General features: G+C 32.9%; 1 protein-coding gene and 2 long non-coding RNA genes across 4 annotated transcripts in view; 1 reads left to right on the top strand and 2 right to left on the bottom strand.

Moving 5' to 3' along the window:
• The window catches only part of LOC149486210 (uncharacterized), a 493671-nt gene that overhangs the window by 419989 nt on the left and 52808 nt on the right, over positions 1 to 20874 (bottom strand). The gene's annotated exons all lie outside the window — the stretch shown is intronic.
• Positions 10091 to 20874, top strand: part of LOC149486208 (protein tiptop-like) — a 219624-nt gene continuing 208840 nt past the window's right edge. For both annotated transcript variants that reach the window (XM_089699544.1, XM_089699543.1), the window contains exon 1: positions 10091 to 10425. The gene's annotated coding sequence lies outside the window, so the exon portion shown is untranslated. The remainder of the gene's footprint in view (positions 10426 to 20874) is intronic.
• On the bottom strand, positions 13254 to 14577 carry LOC149486211 (uncharacterized). The gene is made up of 2 exons (XR_016316035.1): positions 14523 to 14577; positions 13254 to 13908 (listed from the first exon to the last, which is right to left on the bottom strand). It is a non-coding gene; the product is annotated as an uncharacterized LOC149486211 (long non-coding RNA).

The following is a 20874-nucleotide window of genomic DNA, read 5'->3' as shown; positions in this document are numbered from 1 at the left end:
ATATTATATTAAATAACTGTTTGCTTGATTATTTTGGTCTGTGGTTTAAACATGAACTTATAGAGGTTTTTGGTATAAGTATTGTCTTTAAATAAATGTGAAAGTTATCCTGTATATGTAGGTACTTAGGTTTGATGCATAAGCTGCTGAACTGATTTGGCTTAAGTAATTTTGATTTAAAGGTGCTCTGAAAAAAGGAAAATTGTTCTGAATTCTACATATTGAGGATGAATATTTCAATGGAAAACTGGTCAATGGTCATCCTTATCAAACTTCAGGAATGGATTAAGTTTTCGTAATAGACCAACATTTTTCATCACATACCCTAGTTAAAATAGTTTAATATTTATATTATTTACTATTAACAAAGATGTTTCTTTTCAAAGATAAAAAGGACACAGTTTATGATAGTATGTTTTATTTAAGTATTTGTGACATTAAACCAATTGTAAACTTGAAAGCAGGAAATCCTCGTTAAGTTTATTGACATATTTAATTAAATTTATTTTTTATTCTTAATCAAGTGACTCCTTACTTCCACCACAAACAGCGAACAAAGATGGCGGGATTTACATAAAAACTCTTTAATCGTAACTCGGTGCTATCGCTCCGAACATATTACCATAAATTAATCCAATAAGGGAACGATCAATGTATTCACTGCGCGGGCGCAGGCTAATGGCCAAATCTAATCTTAATACACCGAAGATTAACATCGCGTGATGTACATTGCTGGTTAAGTATTACACATGAATTAATAATCATATCGTGCTCATACTCAGCGAGCAATGGATGTGCTGGTATATTGGACGTACGCAAGTTTATGTTTTAAAGATAAAGAATTGGTTATGTGGTAGTAAGTTGTCTTAGTTATGATACCATTAGGCTCTGACATCGCTTTTCGCATTCTGACGGACGGACGGGACGATTCCCTGATAAGACGTAATAAATTTACGTGTTTATGGACTTTAAGTTTTAACAAATAATTGACGTAAATCGGGGAAATTAAGGACAAACTTGTTGGGACTTTGTGGACATTGATAAGGTTTTTTATTGAATTGGTTTGGTTTAATTGCGTTATGTATGGTTGTGGAGCACTTTGTAAATTATATGTTTTTGGTATTTATACCAAATACATCTTATAAGATGTTGGCATATAATGCATTTTAGATATAAAGTATAGAAGTATAGCTGACATACCTATAAGCCTATACACAAATGAGGGAAATTGCATTTGAATTGTATTTCTTACCTACATTTACGTTTATCATTTTCCCAAACTAGTTCCTTAGTTCAGATTCACATTCTGCTCAAGGTCAACCAAAATGTCAGCGTGAAATTAATAGTAATTGTGAATAGACGATTCACACGCGTTCATACTACTTCATGCAAACAAACACAACGTAAAAAAAGTAATTTCCTTTTTTATTTGATTACTAATTTGTACATAAAGAGATACATATAGAAAAACACATAGAAAAACAGTGTACCTATACCTAGGTACCTATTATATTTTTTATTTTTAGAATATGTATTACGATAAAAACATACCTATATTTTAGTGTTTATGTAAAATTGCAATATTTACGAGTAGGTATTTCGCGTGGGTGAACTCTTATGAATGAAGTCGTGTCTTTGGTGAAAGACCCGAGGTAATGTCAAGGCTACGACTTATAATAATCGTGGCTTATGTTCTTTATAGCTTTAGCTATAGTCTATACATATTATATAAAACATAAAGGTTTCACTTAAATCGATCGTAATGTGGGATCAAGTAAAAACTAATCTACTATTTTTTATGAGACGAGAAACACTATATGTATAGAAACGTAACATTTTATTGTATTTGATTTTTACCATAATTTGTAGAAGTTTTATAATCATCACCATTCTTTGGGATATGTATTATGTAGTTCTATTTTTTCAATCTGCACAGATGCAGTTAATATAACGTTTCAAAAATATATAACCGCTTCGCCTATGCACAGTCGAAGATTGGTCGTACCAACTAAGATTGGACAACACTTGTAAGTAGATCATCAAAAGTATAGTTTACGATTCCAAAGCAAAAGGACATACTTAAACATTTATTTTTATACTGTATTAGCGGTCCGCCCCGGCTTCGCCCGTGGTACATATTTCGCAATAAAAGGTAGCCTATGTTCTTTCTCAGGGTCTAAACATTATCTGTGCCAAATTTCATCAAAATCGGTCTAGTAGTTTATGCGTAAAAACCATACATACATATACATACAAACCTTTCCTCTATATAATACTTATTAGTATGGATAGACATACATAAATACGATGAAAATGAATATACTACCGACTCATACTATCTGTAACACATACGTCACAGTACCTACACTGTATGACTGTAGTCTGTACAGTGAGTACTGAGTACCTACTCACAACTCACAACTCACTATCTATTAGTTGAACAAGTGACCGCGGTTCCGACGCCGCTTCCCGCATTGTTTATCGTGAACCTGTCACCGCTCAACTAACTAACCATCCTACAGTGTTATAAGCTGTTGCCTGTTACAATATTTTAATGGTGCGTTTACACTTTTGTGTGAACTGTGTATGACTGACCGGTTGGCTTGGTTGGTAGTGCCCTGCCTTCCAAGCCAGAGGTCGTGGGTTCGATTCCCACCCGGGGCAAATATTTATTTGTGTAATGAACATAGATATTTGCTCTGTGTCTGGGTGTTGATTAACTATACCAGTATTTATTTAAAATTATATAGATATGTATGTTTATCAGCCACCTGGTTTCCATAACACAAGCGAAAGCTTAGTATGTGATCAGATCGTGCCGTATGTAAAAATTGTCCTGAAAAATAATAGCGAGGTTAACGAACAAACAATGCAAACGAACAAACAGTGTAAACAATGCTCTATTCGCCTCGAGATTCGCGTATTAGTGGTTTTTGGACGTTATCAAAGGAAAAACGAATGTGTGAGCAGCGATTAATGATTTGTGCAGACATTCGTATACGAATGTTTCGTCGAAAGATGTTTAAATGCCCCAAAACTGCAGGTCGCATGTTCTGTTCTGATTTTGAAATTTAAATATATAGTAAGAAATAATATGATGAGATGTTTGCTTTCGCTTTATTCGAAGGAATTGGAATATAGATAACAAATACCTAGAATTTTTTTTGTTTCTTTTTCTGGTTCTGCGGGACTCAGAAGCCAACTCGCGAGATAAAGATTGTTAAATTGTAGAAAGGTAGGTAGTGTAGGTACCTACATCGATACACAAGTCTGCTTTTATAAGATGTTTTTCAACAATGTTTATACTTAATAAATTTTTTGTTTTAAAACTTAGTTTAATTCCATATACATATATATTTGTTAAATATGTTGGTCATCGAAATTTTATGCGAAAAAATAATAAATTTTTATAGGTAAGTAATGAAAATTCAATATTAAGTACCTAATTGTTCTAATAGCACCGTTATTTAAAAGTACTGTGTAATTAGTAATAGGTCTATATCATCTAAGAAATTATATAAATAATAGGTTGTTAAAAATAGGAATGTATGGTAATGTCTGCTCGTTAGCGACTGACTACCAGTTACCATATTGGGATTAGTGACTAAGGGAACTGTATTTATAAAAAGTCAATTGTAAAGACAAAAAAATAATAAACGGTTAATTTCCTAAAAATCTTCATATTAGGTATTGTCCTTTCCTTTTGATAAAATTACATATTTACAACTCAAACTATGATTGATAAAATAATTAAGTTTTTTAGTATCCTTTTTTGTTTTACAAGTAGGTACATATTACCTTTCAATTTCAAATATAATGATTTTCATCACAATGTCTTTCATTTATTGCATCAGTGTTTTTAGGCAATCTGTGGTAGAAAACAAAAATATAATGCGCGTTTTAAACATCTACCTTAAATTTAATCCGCAATAGAGTTCAATTTGGCTTGCACGGTCCTTTTCCAAATTCATTATGTTTTTGTTTAGGTAATCTGTGCTCGTAAAGCGCAATTTCGCGCGCTTGACGCCTGTCATCACATGACGTCTGTTTTATGGCGCCAAATTATATGCGAGATGCACCGGTATTAGATTACCTATCTAGATTTTATTGTAGATTGTTTTTTATGACTTTTATGATGTCCTGATTAGGGGTTTTGTTAAAATGAGAGGATAACGTTTGTGTTTGCATTTTTTCGCTAATAAGCAAGATATAAAACTTATGACATTCTAGGTTAGTTTAATGGCTTTCGAGTTGTCAATGGAATTTTAATTGGTTACAATTTGCATGATTAAGTATCGTATTCTTTCATCACAATGTCTCTGTTTTGTATTTTCTGTGAAAGGTAGGCATTATGTTCTATGCATATTGTTTGTCCCGTTATAAAAAATACATTTTATAGCTATAAATAGGTAGTGGTAGGTAGGTAGGTATGTATGTGTATTATTCAGGTAAGGAATGACAAACAGGTGTTTCATATATGGACCTATCTAACGTAGGTAGGTAATGACATTATAATTAAATGATTTTTCAATTTTGATAAATTAATAGTTGCATTACATTTTTATTTTTTTTTTGTAAAGAAATCTAATACAAATTAAAGCAGGTACCGGTAAAACCTGCTAGCTTTGCCAACGGTTGCAGACTTTGCCATAGCCAACTTCTGAGGGAAAAAGTGTAGTCACATCTTAATATCAGTTTTTTGTCATGTATGCATGCCTTTATAGTAAAATTTATGAGTTAAATGGCAAAGCCGAATGAGATGTGGCAGCCCAGCTTGTTTTTGAGATGTAATTTTCGGCGGTTACTTTTTTCGAATTTTGGCGGTATGAAACTTAGTGCTCCGGAACTTTTACAAAAACAAACGGGAAAAGCATTGCCTACGTAAGTATTTTTTTGATATTATGTTAACATAATGTTCTTTAGCTAAATAAAAGCTTATTTACTGTGCTACAAGCTACCTTTACTTCGCAATTGGTATTGGTAAATTCAACAACCCCAATCACAACGTCTGTGATGGTGACTTTGCCATGTTTTGTTGGAGGTTAGGGCTGCCACAAAATTTCTGATGAATATTTTATCAAGTTTAAAATAACAACAATTTTTATATTCAATCAAGATCATATAAATAAGAATTTGTCATTGTTTAAATCTTTTAGGAATGTCGTGTAATGTGTGATATTAAAAATAAAGTTAGTTAGTTTAATGAATACTATTTTTTTTTGTTTTATTATGTAAAACAATTCAAAGTTAAGAAACTAACTAGAAGTAATTGATTATGTTTTTTTTTTACTTTTACTAAATTGTTCCTACTACGAAAACATTTTTATTTGACAACCCTAACCCTAACTTCTTCTTATATAGGAAATATTTTGGAAAGGTTGGTGAATTTGCCACCTTCTTAGAGAGTTAAATTACCAGTGCTAAATAATATAAAGTTTTTACTTTATTTTACGGGATATAGGAAGAGTGCAAATACAGTGAAACTTGGTTAAGTGGGACCTGGATAAGTGAGAAACCTCCATAACTGGAACTAATGCAGAGGTCCCAACACTTTGGCACTGAATTACCTCTGTTAGTGGGACGAGGTAAACCTCTATATCTGGGATTTGTTCTTTCGATTTATCATCATAGTCACCTCTATAACTGAGACAGCGAGTAAATTTTATATGCATATACCTCTGTAACTGAGATAACATTGTTTGTTTACTCATTCTTATTCTACCCACAAATTCCACACGTAATTCCAAGTACGTAAGTACAAATTTTGAGCTTCAATTACCTGCAGTTTTAGTTTCGCTTTACTATCATACAGATGTTAATTTGAAAAATGTCAAAACGAAAGCTACAATCGTTATCAACCCTCTGTAAATGAGACCGATATTTATTTATACCTGTATATCTGAGACACTGGGTAAGTGGAATACCTCTATAAGTGAAACGACATTGCAGGTCCCTTGATGTCTCACTTAACCAGGTTTCACTGTATATTACTTTTTCACCTCATAAACTCCAAAAATTTCATTTTTTCTTTCATATGGCAAATTTACCAGAAGTGACAGCTAACTTTGCCATAATTGTTTTTATGCTTAAAATATTATAATTTACAAAAATGAAATAGATATTTAGTAATAATGTAAATTTTCATGAAATTTACTACGTCTAGGTGCAGGTTACTCATTACGTTTTCATACAATTATATTTTTTTAAAGCGAATCAAACTTTTTAACCTCTAGGTTGGTAGGTAGACAGCATAGGTACTTCTTCCTACGGTTGTGACAAACAAACAAAAATAAAGCGAGCAATTCACGCTGTGGTACTCAAAAAGGTGAAGGTGATAAAATTGTCACTTTATGGTGATCGCATTGACAGCTGGGGTCAACGACCGCGGCCTATTTGATACGTAATGCATTCGTTTGATTCGTGTTATCAGTTCGTTTATTGTTTTTTGCCTGCATTCATAAATTTTGATTCCTGTGTGAGGGTTTATTCGATTAATGATACAGATTGATGGATAAGGGTCAATGTTAGTGTTTATTTATTTTGCAAGGTTTGGAGTTGGATGTAATTATTTTGCTCATTGGTGCATTATATGTATTTGATACTTACCTACCTACTGTTTATTATAATTTATATGAATATATTATACCAGTGTTTATAACCAATGTCAGTATCAAAAAGGTTTTGTATAATAAAACAACCAATGGGAGAAGCTGTATACATTTATGTTATAAGTAAATCATTGTTTTAATGGATAAATAATTACTTACAAAGTAAACATGAAACCTAATAGACTACAAGCCCGCATAGGACAAAAATATGGGTCAAATGAACCACCAGGGGATATATCTAGAACGATAGCAGAGCAAAAAATAATAAGATTCATCACTATGCCGTCACTTGTAAGCTGTCCAACTGAGTGCAGATGAGAATTGAAAAGTACAAGTAGACTCGGTAAATTTTGGTCATATATTTTTGTACGGCATTCTTAACCATCGATAGATCCATTAAAAATAATAAGAAACCGCTCAGTGCCGTACAAAAATGGTGGTCCACCAAGTCGGAATTTTTATTTAATTTTCGAGAGTTACCGGGGGTAAATTTGGTCATTTGACCATGTACGGCATCTGTGTCATACTATTGCTATACTGCTTTTAATCCATTATTCCGCAACGCCGTACAAAAATCATGGGGACAAGGGGAAAAAATCGAGAGTTGCAATTCCCTCTCTTTCCCCACTCCAGGGGGTCATTTGACTAAGTACGGCTTCGGTTCCAAAACATTATCTAGCACTCAAAAGTACTATTAAAAGCAATGCCGTCAAAAAATAATTGTTCTTTTAAATGTATACCAATAATCATCTTAATTTCATCGAATTCTTAATATAAAGAGCTGTAAGGTCATTTGACCCTGTACGGGAACTTTTTTTTTAACATGATATTGTAAAATTCAATTGTTGTATAGTATTGCCGTTCAAAAGAAACCGTTCTAAAAAAAGTTATAGAGAAATGCAAAACCAGAAATTTTGTTAAAGTTTAAACATCGTAGATTAATGAAATATAATAGTTTTCTACACTTTATCAGTTGTTTTAAATAGTATTAACATAGATAAATTAGGAAAAAACGATGCCGTACATTTTTGTGCAGACCACATCTTTTAGGCTGATGAAAGCGACGAAAGCTACAATTTTAAGGGTGCTTTATGGCCATTTGATACAGTACGGCATTAACATATTTTTACCCAACTACGGCAAAGCAAAAGGAGGGTTATGGTTGTTTACAGGTCATGTATGTATGTTCATCTATTCCCTCGTAACTTCTAAACTACTTATCAGAATTCGACAAATGACATATCATTAGAAGCGTCTGAATTGTTCACTGGATAACCAGCGACTAGCTAGCTAAAGGCTATATGGGGTTTCACAAAATCTAATGTGGCGCCCTCTAGCGGACAAAACATACAGAGTAAAAAAATAAAGTTAAGATAAATATGCAGTGTTTGGTACCATTTGAAAGCGCTTTACTTGTACATTTTGAATATGTATATATTACTAGCATTTGCTTGTGACTTTACCTGTATTCATGGACTGACTGCATATAATTCACATCTTTTCGTTCATAGCTTTTTTATTAGTTCATCAATTTAACGGAGTCCATTCCACCTGACTGTCAATTTCCAAGGTGATAATTAACCACCTCGAGCTTCTTAATATTAATGTATATTTATATTTTATTATTAAAATATAAAGCAAACATTTCGTTATATGGATTTTTTTCTTTTTCAGATTTTTCCCCTTTGAACCAACGAAAATGTACGGCACATGAAAAAATATTATCTATGCATAAAATACTTTAAAAATAAATTCATTTCGTGTTGTGTCAAATGACCCCCTGGAGTGGGGAAAGAGAGGGGATTACAACTCTCGATTTTTTCCCCTTGTCCCCATGATTTTTGTACGGCGTTGCGGAATAATGGATTAAAAGCAGTATAGCAATAGTATGGCACAGATGCCGTACATGGTCAAATGACCAAATTTACCCCCGGTAACTCTCGGAAATTAAATAAAAATTCCGACTTGGTGGACCACCATTTTTGTACGGCACTGAGCGGTTTCTTATTATTTTTAATGGATCTATCGATGGTTAAGAATGCCGTACAAAAATATATGACCAAAATTTACCGAGTCTACCTGTACTTTTCAATTCTCATCCGCACTCAGTTGGACAGCTTACAAGTGACGGCATAGTGATGAATCTTATTATTTTTTGCTCTGCTATCGTTCTAGATATGTCCCCTGGTGGTTCATTTGACCCATATTTTTGTCCTATGCGGGCTTGTAGTCTATAATTGGACAATCCGAGTTGGAAAGATAGTGAAAAATCACTGAATTCCGCGGCAAAATGTCAACCAGCCAGCAGCATAGTGCGTACAGAATAGGCGTGCGATAAAATATGTTATCTATAAAACAGATAAGCTATTAAAAAAAAACATTTAATTCCTCAACGAAATGTCAACGCGCGAATTCCAAATACAAAACGTAGGCACAACAGCGTCGCGAGTGAGTTACGCGGGAACGGCGGTGGGCGGGGCCGCGGCAAGCCCCTCCCCCGTGCGAGCGGGATAGCCGCAAGGTCACCCTCCCGCTCCAACCTTTGACTTCAACTTGTCAATGACACTTCTATAAGTCGCAAGTTTTAGCTATCTTCGCGTAATTGTCGTAAATATTTGTTTAATCTGCTTTCATCGTCATTTTTAAGACTTATCTATTTCAGTTTACAAAATTTTTTTCTTTTTTTGTAAATTATGGTTTAAAATAAGATATTAGGTTTACCCATTTGCAGTAAAAATAATATTGTCCGTGATTATGGACAAAAATAATTTTAACCTTGTAATAATATCGGAAAGCCATTGTTTTTAAGATTTAAAAAAATACAAATTGTACCTACCTACCTAGAAAATTAACAGTTCATTAATGGTTATTTTTATAAATTTATAGTAAATAAACCTACCTACCTATTATTTATCTAATTTTTTATGTCTATTAGAGATCCAACATCTTAAAATTGGGTCCATGTCCTATTATCAAAATCAGGACTTTGCCGTTGCTGAAGTGATGGAAACAGTTTCACATTCGGTTTAAATTATCAAAAAATCAGACTGGGAACTTTACTGGGAAGGTTCAAGTTCTGGTTGCAATAACTTTAGTTTGCTTCATATTTCATTATAATAATTATAATATTCTACCTATAGATATTAGACCTATTACCTAAGTCTAGCGACGATAAATATACAACATCATATTAATAACAAAACTAAAATTATATTAAAACATTAAAGCCTCACATTGCGAGCACAACATTGTTTCGTTTGACAATAATTCATTGTTCATAATTGAAACCTATACTTAACGATTAATAATGTTAATTCATTCAAGATTTAGCGTAATAAATCGCAACAGCGCCTGCAGCGCATATTTTTCAATACAAAAAACGTGGAGCAATGCAAAAAGAGCGAGTGCATCTTATCACGGGGACGTTTGATTGAGTGCGCTAGTTCGGGCGGCCGCCGCGGCGCTGCGGGCGCCCGCTCCGCGCCGCGCGTCACTCCGGCCGCGGCGCGCTCCCCGACCGCTCGTCGCGCACACCGCCCGCGCCGACCGTAAACAATCGCACGTGTTGCCGCGAGTGCTACTCAAACCTCGTACTCCATACCCAGTGCTCAGTGTTGTGTTACCCGCCGCGATACCGCCGTACACCTGCCCAAATATCTGCCCGTGGATCCCGCGACTAACCGAGTGCCGTTCCGTTCGCGTATGTCGAAAACAAATATCACTTGGAAAACAAAGGATAGTTGAGTTTGCTTAGGTGCAGGTGATCGGTGAACCGGTGACATTGCTTGTTGACACTCCGAGGAATTTCTGCTGTAAGGTAAGCGATTGGAAAACGACGAGGAAACGTTTTCACGTCGATGTTGAATTGTGAATGTTTTACAGTTTCACTTTATTTTACACATATTTGTAGTATCATCAATTATATTTTACAGTTTATTCAGTTAAAAGTAACTTCGCTAATAGTTTCCTGTGAGACTGAATTTGGTGAAACGAAAGTTGGCAAATTCAGCAAAACTTCTCAGTGATGTATAGGCGACGGCCGGCGTCGGTTCTGTGAAATATTCTGTAGCGACGAGGCCTCGAAAATTTTATGTTTTCCGAGATTATTGCGAAAAATTTGCATTTTATTCGTATTTGAAAGTATAATATCCACGATAAAAAGCTCGTATTATTTTATTGGTTTATTTCGCACGAACGGGATAGTTAAATATAACTTTAGATTGGGCCTGTTCAAAAAGGTCTAATAAAAAGTTAATAATTTCAGAATAATGAATATCATTTAATATTCTTCTTCTTTCTTATTTTAAAAATATGTACAAGAGTTTTAAATGGTTATCAAGGTAGAGAATTGTAACAGAAGTTAGAACACAGTTAGGTATAATACAGTAAAAAAGTTTACTATTAAAAGTTCCACTTGTTTATTCCAATATAATCATATTTATACATAATATTACTTACTACTATTTATATCATTACTTACTACTATTTATATCATACACGCTGTTATATTTTAAAATAGATTGTGCTTTCTAAAACTAACAATAAAACACCAAACACTTCAAATTTTAGAAAACAATCCAAAATCACACACAGTTTATCAGCAATCAAATTAGCGGAAAATGTTCGCACAAGAGTGCAACGAAATATGAAGTGCATATATTTTTCTTGTCCGCCATCTTTAGTTGTAGTGCGTTGCGGGCGACGGGGCGGGGGGTGGAGGGGGGCGGGGTGCTAGAGAGAGACAAAACGCAAACATAGCCCTTTTGACGTTTGCGACTGAACATTTTTGCGATATTTTTTAAATTTGCATTTAAAATATGCCATTTTATTAAGAAATTTTCACTTGTGACTTGTGAGTTGCGAATATTTTATGCGTGATTGAACACTTTTTAATTTATGTTAATCGTGCAGTGGTATTAATCAGTTTTGTTTTACACGAACTTTAGAGAACTGAGAAAGATTTATTTGGTGTAACGATGTTTTGTGCAATGGAAATTATTCTAAAATTAACTGTTTACAATTAATATTGTTTTATAAAAAATACCGATGTAAATTATAAAGATCAAAATAGCTAAACATGTTTCTATAATTGTTGCAAGAAGTAAATAAAACCGCGACGTGATAAAACAGCAATAGTATTTAGATAGGTAGGAAAAATGGCGAAAATGGTTGCATTTTTATGGGATTATAAATATCCAAATTAAAATCTACTTAATTACCTACATATTAAGTATCAAATAATATAATTACTTTAATGTTCTATTTATCAAAGTGTATCTACCTATAACTAGGTAGGTGCGTATTTTTTCATGAATGGACCATTTTTGATAATATTTTATTTAGTGTAAGTAACTAAATAGATTCGTAGTAGGTATAGGTAGTAACTTATATTAATAGCAAAGTACAAAGGTATGTAGGAAGGAAGATTAATTAGAGAAACCTATACCTACCTACCTATAAGTTTTATTTTTATGCTCACGGTTTCACTCCATCTGAAGTCTATAAATTGCTATTTATATATTGACCTGTGTGATAGGTCAGGTATCTGAAATTACCTGTAACATATTAAAGGTATAAATAGCAATGTCCCATACCCAGTTATGAGTAATACAAAAATTATCAGTATAATAAAATATTTTAAAATAAATATGGAAATGTATTCACATATAATATAAGTTTTATTATAGTCACGGTACATTAAAACACACATGTTACGAGTGCCGTGTAAAATAAATAATATTATGTATTTGACTATTTGAGTTATGTAAGTGTGTTCGTTTATACCTAAGTACCTACTGTCCTATTTGGCTCCTGACATGCTGTTTTACTATTTTCGATAGTGTTCTAAATATAAAATCGTTTGAAAGTAAAATTATTTCGTGGTAAGGACTAATTGATTGATGAAGTTTTTGTTTATGTATAAATTATGATCCTAACGTGAAAAACACTGATATGGGTAGTTCTACAAAGTATGGAAGAAACTGAGTCTCATTTCGGCCCACATTTTTTTAAACGTTCTGTTTGCGGAATTCAGTCTAATGACAAGAGTACAACATGTCTAAAAGTATGTAGAGCGGAACAGTCAGAATATCTAATAGTTTTCGATTTATGACCATTTTAAGGAAATCAACCCACAGGAAACTGAGCAGGTCACCAGGAAACTGAGAAAAACAACAAAAATCGGTAGAGATCAACGAGATCAACGTTTATTTATCATGTTTTACATGAATTTGTATTATTAAATAAATTTTTAATGGTACTAGTACCTTTAATAATAACGAAAAATAGCTCTATGCTTGGCTTACATACTAATTATATACTTAAGGAGTCTTGAACAGAAACTCTATTCATCAAATGATCATTGAGCATTAAGAATTAAGTAAAATCTTCTTAAAGATAGTTAACAACATGAAAATAATGAATGACACTTCAACCTAGCATTGTACTTAAATCTAGTAAAAGAAAATAATAAAAAAGGTAGGTATTAATAACTTTGGCGGTTGAAATTGATATTTTTTTTGTTTTATGGCATTCAAATGCTTTATAAATATAAATTTATATTTCTTTTCTTTATAAATTTATATTTATAAAGCATTTGAATGCCATAAAACAAAAAATATCAATTTCAACAAAAAAAAAAGGTCGTGTTCCATCGTTACAATATTGTATTCACTGAAAAGTGTTTCATATTGGTTGAGATGGTTGTTAATCATCTCAATAGATGTAGCGCGGTGTGTCCCTTAGACACATAAAACTGAAAGAATAGAATAAATTCGATTGCTATGGCGGGTCACGAGTGGCTGAATTGGTCAGGCATCCGCCCCGGAATGGTGCGAAAGGATACGGGTTCGAGTTCCGCCTCGTGATCGATTTTTTTCTATTGTTTATAAATTTAAACTTTGGCGGTTTCAATACTATATTATTTTTATGCTAAATTTTAAAATCACAGTCAGCTGAGCAGTCAGGGCATGTGAACAATATAGAATTGCCTTTAATGCATCCATCATGTGCCCAATTATTGCATACTAAACACTGGAACCAGTCATTTCTTGTAGTATCTTCGCTGTGAGACCACCACAGATAAGGCACTCACAGTACACTACTGTATTTATTTTCCTCTCCATTTTTTGTTTCATTTTCTTTGCCTCTACATTTCTTGGAATCCAATTTTCGCTTCTGTTTTGAGTCTGTTTTTTTATCGTAGTCTGTTTTTTTTCTTTTTCAGCTGCCACTCTCAGGGGATCTATTTTAATTTTTTCATACCTCAATTTCTAGCTTTCCTTTGGTTTCGCAATTTTTTCTGTACAAAAAAATATAATATTTAGTGTTCAAAATACAGTGCAATGCAACTAACTTTATTTTACACTTACATGTGTATAATGATTGTTATTAGACTATTAAAAGATTTATTTTTCTACTAAGTCATGACATAAGTTAAGTTGTAGTGTAAACACCTACAGTCAAAATAGTACTAGGAACTGCCAAGATCGGTAAGAGTAATGTTTTATGCTTTTTTCCGAAGCTTCTATAAGATTACGTGCATACTTAAAGATGACCATTACCAATACTAATTATCTGTATATATTTAATTACGACAGCTACTCAAATGACTTATTTCATTAATTTATACGTAGTTTAATGTTTATAGGTAGAAAGTTTTAAATTATCTTACGCAGAAACAATGTTTTAGTGTGAACTTATCAGGATCCTGGATGGTCATCAGTATCCTGGCTTTCAATTTGACAGGAAACTGAGACCAGGATCCTGAGAATATCTGTCTAATATTTAAAAAAACATATCAATTTACAACATTTAACCAGAATTAAGCAAAACTAGGCCTTTGCGTCAGCATCTTACGTATCATAACGCTATATTTCCTAATATTATTCAATAATTACGTAAAAAATATCTTACCAGGATTCTGGGAACTTCACTGATTACGACACCACTTCCCTTGTTCACCGCGCCGAGCTGACTATACTACGCGCTAGGTGTGAATAGCTAGATGATATTCTTTGTCTCTTTCATACGTCTGATTGACTCAACTGAACGGCAACATTGCACGGCAAAAAACCTAGCTGTTATTTGCTTATTTTACATCGACCAGGATCCTGATATGAAAGCGTGGGGACAAAATGTTGACAATATTTTTTTAATGTTTTTTTGGGAAATTAAAGTAATAATTATTCTACCTAGCAAGAAAACACAGTAAACTCACCGATTTGGCTTTCAAATTACCTTGATACAGAAAAGTAAATAAATCACGACGAACTTTAAACCAGAATTTGTCCGAGGGACAATTCAGGATCCTGAGAATTTGACACTTTGAACAAAGATTTCGTGGCATAAATAAATGTTTTTATTAATTATTTTCAGTGACCAACAAGAAACAGCTTTAAATAACAGTATTCCGTACAAATTAATTACTTTGAAACGTTTTTTTTAGTATAATTTGGCTGAGCCGCTAAAAATTCCTTACTTTGTAGAACTACCCATATAACTAATCGTAGAAGTAACAGAGTAGAACCTTTTATAAATATACGTATATGACTACTGAAGTAACTACAGTACATACCTACCTACTACCAAAATAAAACAAACCTAGAGATAACCAAGGACTTTTTCTGTATTTTCCTTTTGGTCAATATTTTTCTGTTACATTCTTATTAGAGCTAAAGGTAAAATATGTAGAAATATAAAATATATTTCACAATAACCTGTAACATTGCTTTTATTCTAGTACATATAGGTAACATATGTAACCTATTTGTAGTCAAGTTTCATGAAACTAATCGTCCGAAATCTTGTTACAATATCTACTTCTGACCACGCGTTTTCAAAATAAAATTACTATTGTATGTAATTTAATCATTTAAATAATACATCTAAAGCTGTTATATCTGTATAAGTTAGTATAGTTTTAGTCTAAAATCTAATATGAATCATCATTTTTTAAGAAATACACAAACATTAATAGCATTGAACTGAATTACCCGTAATACCTTGCTCTTTCCATGTTAGTACCTACATTACAACGACCTAGAACAAAACCATTAAAAAAACGTGGAAAATGCGACGACACACTATTTAAACGTCAATATTGAAACAATAAACACGAAATCAATACGCCGCGTTTGATGGTGTTCCCACGGAGTGATAGCTCGCGTGGAGCGTGACCGTAATTACAAATGGCGCCCGCGCAATGTCAGTGCCGGGATTAATCATTGGCTACATAGTTTTGTAATTACACTTAATTAGGCGTTAAAATTATTTGATGTATGGCAACTCGTTTTAGTTGATTATAAGATAATTGTGTAGTTATTGCGTATGTGTATAATATATGCGTCTATTTTGAGAGATCTGTAAGTGGTGAATCCTTATTATTTTTGGAAATAAGTTTACTTATAATTGTTTACGATATCGAAGCATTATAAAATAAGCCGTCTGTTGAAAGGTATATTTTATTACATGACAGTCATTTATCTTTTAAGTGCCGTCAAAATCAGGCCTTTACGTAATAAACTAGATTGAAACAATTCTAAAATATCATACCTATATATAATAATTTGGTATTATCAATTATGTATTAAGTAAAGTATAAACATTACTATTACGACTTAGGACGTAGTGTCATTTAATATACAGTTTATTTATCTTTATTTTTTGCATATAAATGTTGTTTAAATAAGTATTTATTACTGGATACAAACATACAATTTTATATATAAACTAGCGGCCCGCCCCGGCTTCGCCCGTGGTACATTTACGTTTTCTCTACATAAAAACCATCCTCGTACTTCAAGGAATATAATAAAAAAAGAATTATCGAAATCGGTTCAGCCGTTCTCGAGTTATGCGCTTACCAACACATTTTGCGATTCATTTTTATATATAAGATTATTAACAAGTGATTAGCACACATTAGCAAGGTTAATTGTATAATTGTTGTTGTCATGGAAACACGATAACATTACTATGTTGACAATATTAATGACAAGGACAAATATAGGGAAAATGTGTGAATAAGAGAAAGACATCACTTTTCCTGTACCTACAGGTAGATAGTAAATATCCTACTTCCTATCCAGGTTATAGGTAATTCAGTTTCTTGTATCTAGGTAGGTATGTATGTTTGCTTTTCTTTCAAAAAGTACTTAAATTCCTACTGAATCGATTTGCATTAAAATTGGTATACCTACAGATGTATTGAGAAAGAAACTAACTAGTTAGCTAGGTAGGTACCTATATATTTAAAAAAAACATTTGCTATACCGTATTTATAAATTGAGCAAGAAAAACCGCAACGTGAAGCTAGTTTTTATTAATTATCCCTCAATAAATTATTAATTTCCAATAAATTGATTTACGATGATAAGTGAATTAATTTTATTCAGTTGGTTGTTCTCTAATTCCTTGAGTTAATAAAACCTGTATTTTTATCCATTTATCTGTATACATAATAAAGTTGATTTCTTTATAGGTTACTTATATCAATTTATTGTCAAATAAATTTATTGAACTTATATAACTGGAACACACATGGCATTTAATTATTTAATAACGATTTTAAAATTAAAATAATCATTAAAATAATATTAGATATTACACAATAATGTCCAACAAGATGGCCGCTCCCGCGCATTTCAATGGCGCTGTTAATCATCCGCCATATTTATTATATTTATTTTGTTTTGAATCTTAATTTATTTCTGCTATTAACATGTTGGCTGTCGCCCGCGGTTATTGGTATACGAATGAAATTATTTATATTATGATAATTGCTTTTTATCGAAGTTTGTAGAACAATCAATATTGTTTGCATTGAGATAATATTACTACGTATGGAGGAGACACCACGAACAAAATCTGTGCGCCATTTTTTTGCTCTAACTAAGTTTTAAAAATTATTATTTAGTTAGGTACTTAACGATGAAAGTTATTCCTTTGCACTTTTCCGTATTATTTGTATTATTTGTGCAATATCGTAACACACACGAAGGCATGTTTGATGCGTTTCACTTTAAAACCATTAAAAAATACCGCTCAACATACGTCACATGACGTATGTTGAGTGGAACATAAGTGATGTAGGCGGTGTCGTCTCCTATTAATATTATCTCAATGATTGTTTGACAATTTTATTTTAATTTAAAGATGGTCGAGTTTTACGAGGAGAAATTTCAAATTATGGATATAAAACGTTTTGATAATTGTTGTACAAGTCTTGCAGCCTTTGTAAGTAGATGTACCTACCTAGTTGTTTGGTGATTTTTGGAATTATCTGAAAATCTTCAGCAGAAATTTAATACAGAAAAATAGACTTTTTCGCCACGAAAAACCTCTAAGGCTTGTGCATTGTCGCATTGTTGCATGTATATTGTCTTACTGAATTGAAGAGTCCAGAATTAAAACACTTTTGTCTTATTGGTGTTTGCTCTCCTAGTCATATTTTAAATGTAAGTTTGTCAAGATAGTTTTCATAAATATTACGTTATATGTTTATTTTATTCATAACTTTTCATCTGCTTTCAACATAGGCGCAGCCCAGTCGATTTGTTAGTAAAGTAAAAAGAGCTCATATGAAGCACTTATTCTAACACCATATGAATGTACATATAATTTAAAAATACTAAAACATCACACGACCATCTACGTACGCGTCTCCCACGCAACTGAAAGCTATTTTAGCTATTCCTATACTCTATAAGTCTATAGTATTTCTACCGTTAGTGGTCAAATCAGCAACCGTTTTATGTCAACAACATAACCATTTATTTGTTTAAAACCACTCAAAATGGTAACACCACCCACACCTAACGGTCAATGTTAATATGAGAAAATGCCGATCCTTGTGATTTTACAACTTGAGTGGGATTTCAATGGCATAGCATTTGCATTCTTTTAACGGAGATGTAAAAATTTTGTGAGGGTCTTTCACTTTATAGTCAAATCGTAATATAGTAAATCTATTGTTCAAAGTTATGTTTTATTGGATAAATGTAATTAAAAATCATGTAACTTCCATATTACTTTATGTTAAGTTTAAGTTTTCGTTCTGTTATATTCTTTATACATGATTTAAGTTCACACACAGCATACTTACCTACCTACATGCAAAAGTTAGCAGTAGCTAGCTGTGCCACTTATTCAACAAATTACCTAATGTTGAATTGAATACAGCATAGGTCAAGATTAAGTTATTAGGATCTTGAATCACTCTCTACATAACAAAATCCTATCAATATCTAATGTCAGGTTCAATGTCACCAACCAACAAATAGATATTCATTCTAAATGTGTTCTACATTATGACTTATGTTCCTGTGTCCCCTAGCTGGGGCAGAGGGCATCCACAGTGCTTCGCCAGGCGTTTCTATCGAGAGCTTCCCTTTTGATTTCGCTCCAGGTTTTCCCGATTTTCTTGGCTTCGTCTATGACTGTCCGCCGCCAGGTTTGTTTAGGACGACCATGCTTACGCTTTCCTTGGGGGTTCCAGTCTAAGGCTTGCCTTGGAATATGATCAGTTTCCCTTCGGAGCGTGTGGCCAAATCCAGTTCCACTTGCGGCGTTAAATTTGCTGGTCAATCGCGATCTCACCACAACGTACCCAAATTTCCAACGTTCTAAATTATACACGAGCTATAATAAAGTTGTTTCGAATAACAAGTCTAGATGGATGCAAGAGACCTAGACAGAGATAACACATGATCTACGGGTGCGGGAATCCTATGACATTTGTGAAGTTATGTATCCAAACGGGTCACTTCGGTCACTATGAGCCACGATTCGTCACCGATTTACATAAATACGACATTAGGCTGACTTAATTGACACCGCGAGATTTATACGTTACGACCAAAGAATTTTTATCGCTCCGATATCGTGACGTGTAAACTAGTTTATTTATTTGGGCGCTCTTTTGGGTTTCACGTCGACGTTTCCGGTGGTGTTTAATGAATTAGGCGCTTTCTTGTAGTTTTAGTCGTGAATGTAATAGAACGTGAATCACGTTTTTCAATTTTCATAATATGTAGGACCTATTAGTACATTTTTCTTCGTGTGCTTTACGATCGTTTTTACACGATTTGTTTTAATTCTGTAAGATTGAACGTTACTCAAGTGAATGTATAACCGTTAATTTCACATAAAACTGACGATTTAATTATTGAGTACGTATCTGCTTACTAAGTAATGACCCAAGAATTTAGCTTCATAAAAATTAATGTTCCAATAAATACTGATTAATGAGCTATTAAATGAAATTGATTATATAACGTGTGTTAGTAGCATGCTCATCGATACATGGATATTACTACTATGCACTTTTTAAATTAACTGATGAGAAAGCTAAAGGTTAAAGAAAAAAATTGAATTAAAAATAGTGTAAAATTACGTTTTTAAAAAGTTCTATCTAATGACTAAAAGGCTTACGGTTATATCAATATCTATACTAATAATTATATTATAAAGCTGAAGAGTTTGTTTGTTTGTTTAAACGCGATAATCTCGGGAACTACTGGTCAGATTTGAAAAATTCTTTCGGTGTTGGATAGCCCATTTATCGAGAAAGGTTATATAAAGGCTATATCATCTCGCTAAGACCAACAGGAGCGGAGCACTGCGGGTAAAACCGCGGAGCACAGCTAGTCTAATAATAAAATCAACGAAACCATTCCATATGCGCAGGAGTTTCAACTTCAAACGACAATCTGTATATAAATTACAGCTATTATAAATTTCCTACACCCTTATCAAATCAAACAGCACCAAAGCAATCTATTTGCTCTGAAAAAACAAGTAACAAACTGATTGTTTCAGCACAGGCTATAAACATGTCGAATATCGATTATTCACGAGTATCGAATAATCGATGCCGTAATATCGGCCGAATTGCTCGGATCGCGCGGCACGTCGTTAGAATCAGATCAAAAAGTCGATTGTGTAAACATAGGAAGGTATAATTCGATCAAATGCGCTATAAAGTATCTATGTGAGATGGTAGCTATGATTTTTTTGTTGAGTACCTAATTTATTTGAAAGTTTAAAATTCGATTAGTAAAGTAAATAGGCATTAATTCCATATTTAGCTTGTAGTAGCTATAAAAAGTACCTACTTAGAAGAAGACAATTAAATGTGTAAGAAATGTCTTATTTAAAAAAATGCAATTAGGTAACCTACTAAATTATCAACTAACTAAGCCTTTCAAAAGCCAGTTTTTTTAATTTACAAAATAATTCATAGGTAAAATGCAATATTTCCATCTCA

The sequence above is a fragment of the Colias philodice genome, chromosome 9 (assembly GCF_061535455.1).
Source record: "Colias philodice isolate Cphi_HAF_F1 chromosome 9, ilColPhil1 Martin Lab GWU primary, whole genome shotgun sequence".
Lineage (NCBI taxonomy): Eukaryota > Metazoa > Arthropoda > Insecta > Lepidoptera > Pieridae > Colias > Colias philodice.
The sequence above is the reverse complement of the archived record's forward strand: the minus strand, read 5'-3'. Positions and strand labels throughout refer to the sequence as shown.